This window comes from Dendropsophus ebraccatus, chromosome 9 (assembly GCF_027789765.1).
Source record: "Dendropsophus ebraccatus isolate aDenEbr1 chromosome 9, aDenEbr1.pat, whole genome shotgun sequence".
Lineage (NCBI taxonomy): Eukaryota > Metazoa > Chordata > Amphibia > Anura > Hylidae > Dendropsophus > Dendropsophus ebraccatus.
The window spans coordinates 69,888,632-69,904,459 of record NC_091462.1 but is presented as its reverse complement, the minus strand read 5'-3'; the positions used below and the strand labels follow the sequence as shown (position 1 = coordinate 69,904,459).

At 45.2% G+C, this 15,828-nt stretch overlaps 1 protein-coding gene across 4 annotated transcripts in view; it reads right to left on the bottom strand.

Moving 5' to 3' along the window:
* The window catches only part of HECW2 (HECT, C2 and WW domain containing E3 ubiquitin protein ligase 2), a 271,029-nt gene that overhangs the window by 140,331 nt on the left and 114,870 nt on the right, over nucleotides 1-15,828 (bottom strand). The gene's annotated exons all lie outside the window — the stretch shown is intronic.

The following is a 15,828-nucleotide window of genomic DNA, read 5'->3' as shown; positions in this document are numbered from 1 at the left end:
GTCATTTCCTTAGATAAAGCACATATGGACGCAGACTCATCCCTCCATGCTGGTACAGGATGTAATAGCCCATCCTCTCAAAGTTTCCTTCCTCTGCCATTGGAACATGCAAAGCTATTTGTAATGTGAATCACTCTAGCAGTGACATAAGCTGCCTTACAGTAAACTTTGTAGAATGATAATGTTACACAGATTTTGTTGCTTAAAATTTCTATGCAATTTAAAGGAGAGCTTTGGCGAAAATCTATTTTAATATGTTATTACATAAGCAAAGTTAGACAAATTCCTAATGTACTGTAATTATGGGAAATGCACATATAGTGCTATTTCCCTCAACTTAGTAGAACAGGCAGGATTCAATTTCTCTAAAAAAAAAAAAAAATTGTGCCGTCTCAACTTCCTCAATATACCTGAAGGGTCCAGCAGGGGGCGCAGTATATGTAAAAGTATAGGAGTAGAAGTCTATGTAGAAAGTATATGTAGTGGAATCATCCCTGTCACCCCTTCCCCCACCCATGCTGCCCAGTGCCTGTGCATCTCCCTCCCTGTGCTGCTTGGTGCCTGTGCACTCATCTCCTTCCCACCCCATGCTGCCTGGTGCCGTGCAGAGGGGTGAGCAGCAGATAAGGAGCACTCATCTTGCTGCACGGCACCGGGCAGCACATGGAGGGAGATGGTCGGGCACCAGGCAGCACGTGGAGGGAGGTAGATAAGCGCACAGGCACCAGGCAGCATGGGGAGGGAGATGAGCGCACAGGCACCAAGCTGCCTGGGGAGGGTGATGGTCGGGCACCGGGCAGCACGGGGAGGGAGATGCACGGGCACTGTGCAGCACAGTAAGCGAGGAAGATGGCGAGCATCAGCAGCACAGGGAGGGGTGACGGGAATGATTCCACTACATATACTTTCTATATAGACTTCTACATAAACTTCTACATATACTGTGCCCCCTGCTGGACCCTTTCGGTATATTGAGGAGGTCAAGACATTACTTTTTATTTTTTTAGAGAAATTGAAGCCAACCTGATCAACTATATTAAGGAGAAATAGCACTATATGTGCTTTTTCCGCAATTAGAGTACATTAATAATTTGTCTAACTTGTAATAACATATTAAAAAACACATTTTCGCCAGAGTTCTCCTTTAATAATGAAGCTATGTATCATTCTTACTTTTACCACACAACTATGCTTTAAGGTTTTGGAAGATATATAATGATCATCGTGGTTTCTGAGCTTTACAAAGTGCCAGAGAGATTCTTCAGTGTAAGGGTATATGCACACTATAGAAATTACGCAGATAACTTGCAATGGATTTCGTTGCTCGCCCCCCCAACATCAACTTGTGCAGACCCCACAGTTATAGGCTGTACAGAGGTGACACTGTCAATTGTCAATACAGTTCTCACACAGGCAATAATTTATTCTGAAATCACAATTGAGAGAGTAACTAAAAGTGTGTCTGCTAATTTCTTCATGTCCTGTATGGAATTCCAGGATGTTTTGGATCATTTCCTTAAGTGTCTGTATCTTTCAGATGAACACAACACTAAAGACATTAGGAAGTGAGTCATAACCAGTTGTTCTCCAAAACTAAAACAGCTACGTGAGCCACTAACTTAGCCAAAAAAGTTGGGGTTTTATCTATTGTAGAACTATTGCACTACGAAGGCAATTAGCAAAAATTTGCACATTAGCAAAACTGCATTTAAAATGCAAAACAATTATCTCAAAACTAAGAAACGAAAATCACAAGTAATTCAAGTAAATTATTTACTAGCGAAAAACATTTTCTGTTAAAATTTGCACACAAAAAAGCCACAGCACAACACAGGTCAAAATCCAAACAACATGCACCCAATTACTAATTGTAACTGGCTAAATCACAGCTGGTTTATGCGAATTACGACCACATTTGGTGTGTTTTACTGCAATGCCACTTCCAGACGCTTCCAGCTCAAGTCACCATATACTGTAGATTGACCTTAGGTGTGTTTGTAGGAAGCCAGAGTTGGAAATAGTATATATATCTGGGATGATGTCACCCCCATAAAGAGACGAAATGCCTCTGTGGCCGCAGCCCAGGTGGGTTAAACTATGGGTATGTGTCCACAACTATTTCTTCCCTAAAGGTATATTGTGCTTCTGCCCTATGCACTAGTCATTTTACTCTTGTAGGTATGGTTGACATTAGCCATGGTGCTTTATATTCACAATATTTTTCCCTGCATGTGTGAAGTGTTTAATACTGGTATACAGAAGAAATATAGGGAGGGTATCAACCCTTTATCAGTATAATATTGGAACTAGGGCTGGGCCAAAAAATAGATGATAGATACATTGTAGATGATTCTCGATTAAAATCTCAATTTTTTTAACATACTGTTAAACTGAAAAGATTGGTGTTTGAGGCAGCAACCTTGCTCCCCTGTAGTAAAGTGCCCCTATATGTTATAGGATTACTGGCTGTCATTATAGGGGGCACTATGGCTGACACTCAGTCTAGTAGAGTGTACTTTTTATTCCATATACTGTATACATTGGCCCAGATTACTAATGTGTCTCCACAAGAATTCTGACAGAAAAAGTGGCGAAGGGACTTTTCTCCACATTTATTATGCATTTTAGACACCTTTCCATCACTTTTAGACACTTTTACACCTGGCACAGAAAAGGGGTGTGGCTTATGCAAAAATGGGGCGTGGTCTATTTTGCACCACAAAATGCACCTGAATCTGGCTGAAAATTCTGGCGGATTCAGAGCCAAGTAATAGACGGTGTAAACTGTGCACCAAAAAAGTAAACAAAAAGTCATTAGGTGCAAGAGATTTATCAAACAGCCTGACCACAGTTTTGTGGTCCATTATTCTTGATATAATAGCATTAGTAACAATGTATGCATCCCCAGCCCCTTCATTGTTAAATCCCAGCATTCCAAGCCGCAGGCCCTCTATAATACCCCCTCTTCTTTACATATTACCATCACTTACATTTATCATTATGGCCCAGACATGTCACATGCTCAGTGCTGTATACACAATCAACACCAATTACCTCACTGTATGCAGCACCCACCGTTGTCCGACTGTCCTGCCACCTACTCCTCCTTCATTACAGGTGATAGCTTAGATACACTAGCAGTGCAGACTGTATCTTACATGATAGAGGTTTAGATAAACTGGCTTAACCTTTAAAGGACGGAGCCAATTTTCGTTTTTTCCTCCTGGTGTTTAAAAGGCCATAGCACTTGCATTTTTCCACCTAAAAACCCACATGAGCCCTTATTTTTTGCGCTACTAATTGTACTTTGCAATGACAGGCTGAATTTTTGCATAAAGTACACTGCGAAACCAGAAAAAAATTCAATGTGTGGTAAAATTGAACAAAAATTATTTGGGGGCTATTTGTTTTTACGCCATTCGCCCTGATGTAAAACTGACTTGTTATATATGTTCCTCAAGTCGTTGCGATTACAATGATATGTAACATGTATAACTTTTCTTTTATCTGACGGCTTGTAAAAAATTCAAACCACTGTTAACAAATATATGTTCCTTAAAATCGCTCCATTCCCAGGCTTATAGCGCTTTTATTTGATTATTATTTGATGTGACCAAAAATGCGCAATTTTGCACTTTGAGATTTTTTTGCGATTATGTCGCTTACCGTGCGAGATCAGTAATATGATTAATTAATAGTTTGGGCGATTAGGCACGCGGCGATACCAAACATGTTTATTTATTTTTATTTAAAAGATGGGAAAAGGGGGGTGATTAAAACTTTTATTAGGGGAGGGGGCTTTTTATTAATAACACTTTTTTTTTTACACTTATACTAGAAGCCCCCCTTCACTTCCTGGATAAAATAGTGATGTCACGACCTGACTCCCAGAGCTGTGCGGGCTGTGTCTGCTTGAGAGGATGATGGCAGGGGGACACTGAGGGACACAGGGCACTGGAGGGACACTGAGCATCCCTCTGCCATCGACCTCTCCAGCAGCCACAGCCCGCACAGCTCTGAGAGTCGGGTCGTGCCATCACCATTTTATCCAGGAAGTGAAGCCTTGATGCAGTAGTAAGTGCAGGGAAAAAAGTACTTCATAAGCATTTCCCGTGTATATTGGTGACTTTTATGACTTTTTGAGGGCAATACAATACTTTAGTAAAAATTTTCACCGGACACAATGGGCATAGATACACTGGTATATCAGAAAGCATCCCACTCAATAGCCTTAGATGCAGAGTTCATACTATCATACAGGATATGAATAAATACAAACTCTCAGCTGACAATATTACACAGGGTAAACTGGATAGGCTTAGATACACCCACACAGCAGTAAATATAGCTCATGATACACTTAGATACACCAGCTTTGCAGACTGTATCATTAAAGAGGATGTACTATCAGGTACATACTCTTTAATATGACCCAGGGATAGAACGGCGCCGACACTGGGAAGGCGGTGCCGTGGTTTGTTTTTTGAACATGTACGGCGCCGTTCTATCCATGGGTTCTGGGCCAGGGCTGAAGCAGAGGAGGCAGGCAGGCCCGCCCCCAGTGGGAGGGGATTCCCTCCCCTCTATAACGCAGCTCCATTAAAATCAATGGAGCCGCGTCATAGAGGGGCAGGGGTTTCCTCCCACTCGTGGATAGAACGGAACGGATAGTTCTATCTGTTCCGTTCTACCCGTGGGTCATTTTAAAGACGATGTACCTGATGGTACATCCTCTTTAAAAAAATAAATATATAAAGACAGGCTTAGATAAGCTTAGATACTGCAGCTGAGCAGTTAATTACACTGAAAGGGTATGTACACACTGAGGAATTATCGAGGAACTTGAAGCGGAATCCACGCTTAATTTCCCACAGATTCCGCTTGAAATTCCCACCTGTAAAATCCCATTGTTCAAAGGGATTTCTACTGTGTTCACAGGGCGGAATTTTTGTGCACCATTTTCTGCCGCTTATCTGCTTTCCGCCGAAAGAATTGACCATGCCTAGGCGGATTCTGCTAGAGAAATTCTATAGAAGTCAAGGGGCTTGAATTCTGCTTGAATTCCACCAGAGCCGGATAGGCGAGGTATTTCATGCAGAAAACGTTCCACTTCAATTCCTCGACTATTTCTAAGTGTGGACTTGGATACATAGGCTCTGCAGACAGTATTGCACACAACAAGCCGAGATACATTGGCTCAGCAGACATTATCACACCAGCTCAGCAGTCATTATCAAAGATGACAAGCTTAGATAAACTGGCTCAGCATATAGATTTATACATGATATGCTTAGATACCTGTACAGTTTTACATATAATAAGCTAAATAAGACAAGCTACACCAGCTCAGCTGACGTTTATTATTATAGAGTGTTTACACCAAGAGATTTATCTGACAGATTTTTGAAGCCAAAGTCAGTAATGGATTTGAAGAGAGGAGAAATCCCAGTCTTTCCTTTATGACCTATTCTCTGTTTATAGTCCATTTCTGGCTTTGGCTTCAAAAATCTGTCAGATAAATCTCTCTGTGTAAACACACAATAAGTCCTCCACCTTGTGTACCCCATCTGTGCTGCAGCATATCACTTACAGGGGTAAGGCCCTATTACAGGAAACGATTATCGGCTGTATTTGGCCGACATTGGCCATTACAGCCGATAATCGCCTAGTGATGGAGTTTGTCTTTCAACATGTTGAAAGACAAACGACTGTGATAGCAGCGATATGCTGCTGTCGCTGTGGAATAGGAGTGGTGGCAGCAGACCGCCGCTATCCTCTATGGGCTGCCCAGACGATCTAGTGACCATCCGGGCAGCCACCTCTTCACAAACAACCCCCCCTCCGTGCTCTCACCTGCTCACTGCTAATGCATGTAATAGCTTACGAGAGCAGAGGTCAGATGTTATCAGTGCATCTGATAACCTCCGACCTCTATCAACCTCCAACCTCTATCGCTGCTGGCCTGTAGGGAAATTTCCTTGACCCAAAGTAATCAGAGCAAAAGCTTGGAAAAAAGATGTGAGGTTAAACCCTTCCTGCGGTGCCGCATGTAAATGATCCAGAGCTGAATTACTCATACTGCAGCCCAGGAAAAGTGGAGCAGGGCGCTAAATTGATATCTCCTCATCCTCATCACAGGCAGGATCCCGCACATCTATTTATTTTTTCTGAAAATCAAATGTGAGATTTTCGGAAAAATTCTAATTGTTATCCCCCCCTCTGGGTGAATTAATTCAACTAATCGCTCAGCCCTAATTTTAAACAATAAAGTCTGTCTCCATATTTTTGTAGGATTTGTATACACGAAACTAGATTTGCATTTCCAGGGAAATACATAGTGTTTGAAAAGAGCACCCCTTTAACAGTGACTTCCTTTTAAGAGAAACTTTAACCCTATATACCCTCCTTTTAAGAGCGACTTTGGTACAGTTCCTTTAAGAGCAACTTTGGTACAGTCCCTTTAAGAGCAACTTTGGTACAGTCCCTTAAGGAGAAACTTCGGTGGTAACGCTTTGAGTGACCTACAGTATATACTGTCCCTTTAAGACCAGCTTAAGTACTGTCCCTTTAAAAGAGACTTGGGTACCGTCCCTTTAAGAGAGACTTGGGTACCCTCCCTTTAAGAGAGACTTGGGTACCGTCCCTTTAAGAGCGACTTGGGTACCATCCATTTAAGAGCAACATGGGTACCATCCCTTCAAAAGAAACTTGAGTACCGTCCTTTTAAGAGCGACTTGGGTACGTCCCTTTAAGAGTGACCTATGTAATGCCCCATTAAGAGTGACTTGGGTACTGTCCCTTTAAGAGCGACTTGGGTACTGTCCTTTTAAGAGCGACCTATGTAAAACCCCTTTAAGAGCGACTTTGGTAACATCCTTTTAAGAAGCACTTGGGGGACTTCCGATTCCGGCGCCATGCGGTGAGGACAGAACAGACCGCAGCTCCATGCCCCGACTCCGTAGCTGCCCACACCCGCACCTTGGCTCAGCTGATGGCTAAAAGCGCCCTGAGACCCCCGGCACTTACTAAGGCTCGCTCAAGAACCTGGCACAACGTGAGGATGTTGTAATGGTGGAGGAACGGGATGACGCAGGTCAGAGAACAACATCACCCACCCGATCTACTAAAGGGTCGTTGGATGGAGGGGAGGGGACATCATCTGTGCAAGTGTACTATGTGAAACTGGCGGTCGAGGTGGCAGACCAGTTGGCTACGCTGGCATCCACCATAGCACACCAATTTCAGCAGCTGCGGGCGGAGGTGAAACAACATGGCGAGCACCTCGAGGAGGTGGAGACCCGTATACAGACCATTGAGGATCGGTTGGACTTTCTAACCTCCCCACAGGGCATGATAGCCCAGGAAAACCGCCAGTTATGGGAGAAATTACAAGATTTAGAGGACCGTTCCCGGCGCAACAACTTGCGTATCATAGGCCGGAGTCGGTCACGCAAAAAGACTTGAAGCATGTCTGTGAAACATTGCTCCCAGAGCTACTCAATATGGGCAAAGTGTGCAAAGTCAAACGGGCTCACCGCTTAGGACCAGATTTTAGACTCTCTGCAGGGGACACATCTCACCCGGCCTTGCTACACCGTACACGCCCAAGACAAGTGATCATCCGCTATTTAGACTATGCCGATAAGAAAGACATTCTAAGGGCCTTTCGCCGCCTAAAGACCGGCCTCTTTTATAAAGAACATAAGTTACAGATTTTTGGGGATTACTCTGCGGAGACGACGCGGAAAAGGAAACTGTTCTCACCCCTCTGCTCCTTGCTATATCAGAAGCAGGTGCGCTTTGCTCTCCTGCACCCGTGACCTTACACGTCTTTCACCCTGATGGTTCTTTTTCATCCTACCGTTCCCCAGACGATGCCAAGAAGGATCTTTTATCCATGTTGAATATCGCCCCCCCAGGCTCCTGAACCCGCGAGGGCAAATGGTTCTAGAGGGTCACTGTCCTCATGGGGCGACAAGAACTCTCCACGCCGGCGGGAATCTGACTGGTTTAGCCCTCCAAGAGAACAAAGAATTCTTCCCTGCCTAACGTTTGAGCCGGATTGTGGAACAATACCCTAGTCGGGTGACCAGAGAGACCAGCTTACCACTCACAAGTTTGCCTCATTATTGTTTTTGATTTCAGTTAGTTCGGGACGTTCTTTACCTTGCTATAATTTCTGAGTTCTTGGGCGAGCTTAGGCAGCGAACACTCTCTATGAAGATTAGCTTTCCCGAGGGGTAGGAGCCTAGGTCACGAAGGTTTAGCAGTGTGATTTTACAGATATTAATGTCCATCCGTATGGAAAAAAGTGAAGTCTGGAAACAATGCTTTCTTGATGAGAAGTTGCACGTGGTGCAATCAAGGAAGCCAGTTATTTTTTGTTATAGGAAGGGTGGGGAGTTGTGGGGGGAGGGTTTTAGAGGGGGGAGGGCACTCGCAGGAATGGGACTCTCGCTGAAGCACTATGTAGATAACATTTGTTACATATTTTTATTATGCTACAAGTAGTTTTGTGGAATGTGAAGGGCCTTAGGTCCCCACAAAAAAGGAATTTGGTCCTTCGCCACCTGAAAAGACTTCGGCCGGACGTATCTCTGTTGCAGGAGACTCACTTGGAGGCCTCTGATTTTTTCAGGTTGCGAAAGCTGTGGGTCAAGGAGGTATATGGCTCAGCGGCAGTGAACCATAAAGCTGGAGTGATTATCTTAACTCACAAAGCGTTCAATGGTACAGTTCTTCACTCTTTTGCTGATGATGCTGGCAGGGTGTGTTCCCTACATATCGGCCTTCCATCAGAAGACATCATGGTGTATAATATTTACGGCCCTAATGCGTCTTTTTATTCTAACCTCTCTCAATGTTTACTGTCTGACCAGATACCCCTTAAACTTGTAGCAGGAGATTTTAATTAGGTCCTTTCTCCGCTGGAAGACCGTACCAGTAAAAGGATATCAAACCAGGTAGTTATCCCACTGGCATCATTGTGTCAGTTCACCCAACTCACAGACACGTGGAGACATGGTCACGTATCGACTATATTCTGGTGTCTCCTGCCTTGCTTCCTAGGCTAGACACTCATACTATAGAAAATATGGTGATATCTGAGCATTCGCCCTTACTGAGCACTTTTCACACCCGGTTGCCTCGTGGAAATGACTTCTTGTGGAAATTTCCCATTGGTATGGCAAAAGATGATGAGTTCAAGACATTATTAAAGGCTTGGTGGCTAGAGTACTCAGTAGACAATGCAGCTCATCTTATACAACCCCAGTTATTGGGACGCCGCTAAAGCGGTCTTGAGAGGCCGTATTATGGCATACAAAGCAGCTATGCAAAAAAAGATCTCCACACAAATCCAACAGTTCAGTACCCTATTGGGCAATGCTTATACGGCTTTTCTGTCCTCTCCGTCAGCCACTACTAAGAAATCGTGGCAAGATGCCCAGTCAAAATTATGAACAATGGATGGAGAGGAGAGAGAACCTACACAGATCATATTTTGACGCCCAATTGTTCCGCCATGGGGGCAAGGCGGGTAGACTGCTTGCCTGTTTTGCTAGAGGCCCTTATACGCCTCAATATATATCACAACTTAATGATGACACTGGTCTTCCACAGAGAAACCCTCACACCATTAACTCCTTAAGATCTTAATGTCCATTTATGTCCTTAAGACATATTATGAGACCTTATACTCCACTTCTAACACAGCCAATGCGGACGAGGTGCCGAATTGGCTACACGAACTTAATCTGCCGTTACTCTCTGACGAACATACCGCTATCTTAAATTCACCTATCACTTTAGAGGAAATCAAGCAGGCCATTAAAAGGTTGAAATCCCATAAAGCTCCTGGACCAGATGGTTTTTCTGCCGATTTTTTTAAAATTCTATGTGAAGACATCTCTCCTATGCTTCTCTCTCTTTTCTCCACCTATCTAGAAGGAAGTCCTATCCCTGCCTCGTCCAACACCGCCTAGATCAAGCTTTTATTGAAACCTGGGAAAGATCCTCATTTACCTACATCTTACCGTCCAATTTCGTTGATGAACTTGGACGTAAAATTGATATCCAAAATTATGGCCGACAGGCTGGCTTGTTTCCTCCCAGATCTCATATCTATGGCTCAGGTGGGCTTTGTTAAGGGCCGCTCAGCGGTCATGAATGAGCGCAAGGTGATGGCGGTGTTGGACGAGGTGGCCTCTAGACCCCATCTGCATCCCTCCCCAGCTCTGCTTTCCATTGATGCCGAAAAAGCATTCGATAGCGTGAGCTGGGGATGGATGCTGCGGGTGCTAACCGACATGGGTTTACTGGTCCTTTTTTTAGATTATATAAGATCTTTATATGACTCCCCTGTGGCCCGTGTCCATACTTCTGGGTACCTCTCTGCTGCCTTCCCATTGGCTAAGGGGACGCGGCAGGGATGTCCCCTTTCACCCCTGCTTTTCAATTTGGCTATTGAGCCCCTGTCCCGTAAATTGCAGATGGCCACGGATTTTGAGGGTGTCAGGGTGGGGTCATGTGAGGTGCGTGTCGCTCTTTTCGCTGATGACCTGTTAGTGTTTATCAATGATTCTGTTAAAGACTTAACCACGGTCTTCCAATATTTGTCTGACTTTGGTCTACAGTCTGGTTTTAAGGTCAATGTGGGAAAGAGCAACCTACTTGATCTTTCCTCTCGGCGCCTCCCTGGCCCTCACCCTCCCATGCCCTTGCCAATACAAGTAACAAGACATTTCATTACATATTTAGGGATCAAGATTGGCACATCGTCTAGTTCCCTCTATTCTCTTAATTTTCCTCCTGTACTTCAGAAGATCCGCTCGGATCTCCAACGCTGGTCCCATCTACCCCTCTCGCTCTTTGCCAAGGTAGCCCTAGTCAAAATGATGGGATTTGCTAAGGTGCTCTACCCCCTTCAGACCATTCCATTATTATTGAAACATACGGATGTTACCCTCATTACGGTGGCCATCCGTAAATTCATTTGGGCCTCCAGGAGGCAGAGAATAGCCTACAAAAAACTGATGTTGCCCAAAGATAAAGGGGGCCTGTATCTCCCTGAGGTGCGCCTGTACAATATAGCGTGTCTTATGAGACATGGCTTGGATTGGCTGCGGGGGTCGAGTAGTTACTCCAACTTACATCTAGAGTCCCAATTGGTGGGCCCGTGGTCACTCAATAGCCTCCTTCATACGAAATATAGCGATTTGCCTAGGGATCTTAAAAGCAGCCTTCTGTTCAGGAACACTATAAAAGCTTGGCAGATAGACCGTAAGCTGCTAGGACTGCCTTGGCAAGTCAGCTCATTTCTCGACCTTTGGCACCAACCAGCTTTCCCCAAGGGTACTCATAATCCTCTTTTCATGCAGTGGAGGGCAAAGGGCATCCTCCGTGTCTCGGATTTGGTGTGCACCACTGGGAAAAGGTATTTAACCTTCCCTGAGCTGCAGGCGAAGTTCGAGCTGGGCCCTGGCCACTTCCTGGCTTATAACCAGATCTATAGTTTTCTTAATTCCCGCCTACGTAATCTAACAGCTGAGCTGTCTACTAACCCCATCTCTTCCTATGTCACGGTTTCTGCTCCCCTACACTCCCTATCTACCCTATACAAGACTCTGAGGGATGCAGTCACTAAAGGTTCAGCCTCTTCCATCCTTAGATATTGGGAAAATAAGTGGCCCTTAGACGACCTCCTAGATAAGGCCTTTAAAAGGTGGAATACTGTCAGATCTATTGTTATTTCTGAACAATGGAGGGAATCTTAGTTCAGGATAATGCACCATGCCACCTACGGATTCACATTTCCCAGAACCCCGTCACATCCAGACAGGATTATAGCCTGCCCAAAATGTGGGGAGGTGGGCACAGATTTGGAACACGGCCTATATTCCTGCCCCATAGTTCAATCCTTCTGGAAGTCATTGATAGAGTGGTTAAACAGTAAACTCCAGGTCTCCTGTCCGCTTACCCCTCATCCTACATATTTCGCCAACTGATGTGACGATCGCTCACCTTATGTATATTTGGATTTTGGTGGCAAAGCGTTGTTTGCTAGCCAGGTGGCTAACCGGGGGCATGCCCTCCATAGATAATGTTTTAGCTCAAATGAAACGTTACTTAGTGATGGATCAGCTGGATGCTGAATCGGGGGAACTTAGGGCACGGTCATTCTTTAGGAAATGGAAAAAATTTATAGTGACATTTTTGGATCAATCAGAGATCAGGAAGGTAATGCTTCCTTTCAGGAATACATCCTGGTACCTTCAAGCAGATATAGCAGGCTCACTGGGGGCCCTCAAAATCAGAGACTAAAACTAGTGTGGCAGTGAGTTGGTGCAAGAGTGTTCCTATTCCTGCGAGTAGGGTGGAGGGGGTGGGGGGTTGTTGTTGGGAGGGCGTTTGGGGGGCAGTTATGGGGGGGGGGGTTGTTCTGTTTGTATCTCTGGTAGTTTCAGCCAGTTATGTGATGTCAACGCCAGGCATGCTTATGATACTTGAGTGAGGATATACTCACCTTATGCTTATATGCATATTTACACGTTATTTGTAAAACTTTTGAAAATAAAATATATGTTGGGGGAAAAAAAAAAAAAAAGAAGCACTTGGGTACGAGTGACTTATGTAATGCCCCTTTAAGAGTGACTTGGGTACGTCCTTTTTTAGAGCGACTTATGTAATGCCCCTTTAAGAGCAACTTGGGCACCGTCCCTTTAAGAGCGACTTTGGTACCGTCCATTTAAGAGCAACTTATGTAATGCCCCTTTAAGAGTGAGTTGGGTACCATCCCTTTTAGGGGGCGAATTGGGTACCGTCCCTTTAAGAGAAATTTGGGTACCGTCCCTTTAAGAGAAACTTGGGTACCATCCCTTCAAAAGAAACTTGGATACCGTCCTTTTAAGAGCGACTTGGGTACGTCCCTTTAAGAGCGACTTGGGTACTGTCCCTTTAAGAGCGACTTATGTAAAACCCCTTTAAGAGCCACTTGGGTATCGCCCCTTTTAGAGCGACTTTGGTACCGTCCCTTTAACCCCTTAGTGACCACCGTGCTGCCTTTTAACGGCGGTCACTAATGGGCTTTATTCCGATGCGTACGCCTTTTAACGGCGGGAGCAGTGCGGGGGATCAGCTGTCAGTGTAACATCTGACCCTCCCCTGTAACTGCCTGGAGCAGTTTGACCCGTTAAATGCCGCTTTAAAACCATGACAGCGGCATCTAACGGGTCCGGATGGATCCCGGACGGCGCCGTGGGTCACTTACGTGATCGCGATGTCCCCCGGCGCCGTCCGGTGTCCTGGTGGTCTTCATGGTGATCCGGGGTCCTAATGAAGGCTCCCGAGGTCACCATGGAGATGCCTCATGCTGACAGGGGTGGCCGTGGCTATTGCCTGTCAGCATGAGGCATGATACAATACATTGCAGTACATTAGGTATCAAAATATTTTACACTAGTAAAATTACAGTAATGTACACTAGTGTAAAAGTAAAAAAAAAAAGGGAAAAAAATGTGCATCAAACACAAAACAGCCCCCCCCAATAATAAAAATGCATTATATTCCCTATACCCAATAAAACATTACATAAAAGTGTTCAAAAACACAAATCCTATACATATTTGGTATCGTTATGTCCGTAACGACCCAATCTATAAAACTTTATCAATAATTATACCGCACGACACGCTGCTCTGTCGCGCAAAAGATAAGAACGCTATGGATCTTGCAATGCGGGGTTTTTGTGGGTTTTTGCTAGGAAGATAGTTTCTATTGCGCCAAAGTGGTAATAGTTAAAAAAAAAAACTACACAAATGTGGTATCGCCGTAACCGTAGTGACCCAGAGAATACATGTATTATGTTATTAGTGACCGCCGATACGGATTTTTACAGCAATCACTAATGGGCTCTATTCTGCTGCCATCAGCTCTTTATGGCGATGGCGCAGAATAGTGCAGCGGCGCCGGTAATGCCCGAAGCCCCCTCCTCTCAGCTACCGAAGGTAGCTGAGGGGTTGGGGCAGAGTGTGGGCTCAGTCCCGGCCAGTCCCCTCACCAGTATAACGGCGGCCACCGGTAACGGACATTGCCAGCGCAGCTGAACGCTTTCATCTCTTCTCACAGTGAATCCACGGTGAGAAAAGATGAAAACGTGTCCCCCCCCTGTCCCCAGAATTAACCCTAGTGACCTGGTCACTGACCCTCCCCTCCCTGGGCGGCCATCTGATCCAAGAAGGCCGCCGCCATCACTGTGAACAGACTCAGTTCACATTGATGGATTCCTAAAAATTATCAAAGCCCCATTCTCTCCACCACCGGAGGTGGCAGAGAGCATGGGGCAATGATCGGGGACCACCCGGTGTGGTCCCAGTACAAGCGATCAGCGGTATATACTATATACCGCTGATCGCTTGTTCCAAATGGTGCCGGCACTTGTTTTACCCCTGTCACCAAAGTCAAGTGCCCCGGATTAGCTGTAACCACCCCAGATTGCCCGTAACCACCACAGATTGCCACAGACTGCCCGTAGCTACCCCAAACTGCCTGTAACCACCCCAGATTGATCGCAACCTCCCCAGATTGCCCGTCGCCTCCCCAGATTGCCCGTCACCTCCCCAGATTGCTAGTCACCACCCCAGATTGCCTGTCGCCACCCCAGATAGCCAGTGAACACCACCAGATTGCTCGTCACCACCCCCAGATAGCCAGTGAACACCCCCAGATTGCCTGTTACCACCCTATATAGCCAGTAAAAACCCCCAGATTGCCTGTAACCCCCCCAGATTGCCGGTAATCTACCCAGATTGGCACAGACTGCTCGTAACCACCCCAGATTGCCCATAACCACAACAGATTCCCGTTCGCAACCTCAGATAGCCAGTAAACACCCCGAGATGGTCTATTACCACTCCAGATAGCCAGTAAACATCCACATATTGCCTGTAACTAAAATGACACTCTTTCCCTTCTGAGCCCTGCTGTGTGCCCATACAGTGGTTTATGCCCACATATAGGGTACCATTGTACTCAGGAGAATCTCTGTTACAAATGTTGGGGTGCTTTTTCTCCCCTTTTCCTAGTGAAATTGAGAAATTTCAAACTAAACAAACATGTTATTGGAAAAATTCATTTTTTTTCATTTTTACGGTCTAGTTTTGAATACTTTCCTCCAATACATGTGGGGTCAAAATGGTCACCACACCCCAAGATGTATTCTTTAAGGGGTGCACTTTCCAAAATGGGGTGACTTTTGGGGAGGTTCTCTTCTGCAGACACTACAGGGGCACTGCAAACACACCTGGCGCTCAAAAACTTCTTCAGAAAAATCTGCACTGAAAATGCTAATTGGCGTTCCCTTCCTTCTGAGCCCCGCTGCGTGCCAATACAGCGGTTTATGCCCACGTATGGGGTACCGTTGTACTCAGGAGAACCTCCGTTACATATATTGGGGTGCGTTTTCTCCCGTTCCTTGTGAAATTGAGAAATTTCAAACTAAACGAACATATTATTAGAAAAATTAAATTTTTTCATTTTTACTGTCTTCTTTTAAATATATTTTCCTCCAATACCTGTGGGGTCAAAATGGTCACCACACCCCAAGATGTATTCTTTAAAGGCTGTACTTTCCTAAATAGGGTGACTTTTGGGGGGGATTTATTCTGCTGACACTACAGGGGCGCTGCAAATGAACTTGGCGCTCAGAAACTTCTTCAGAAAAATCTGCACTGAAAATGCTAATTGGCGCTCCCTTCCTTCTGAGCCCTGCTGTGTGCCCATACAGTGGTTTATGCCCACGTATGGGGTACCGTTCTACTCAGGAAAACCTGT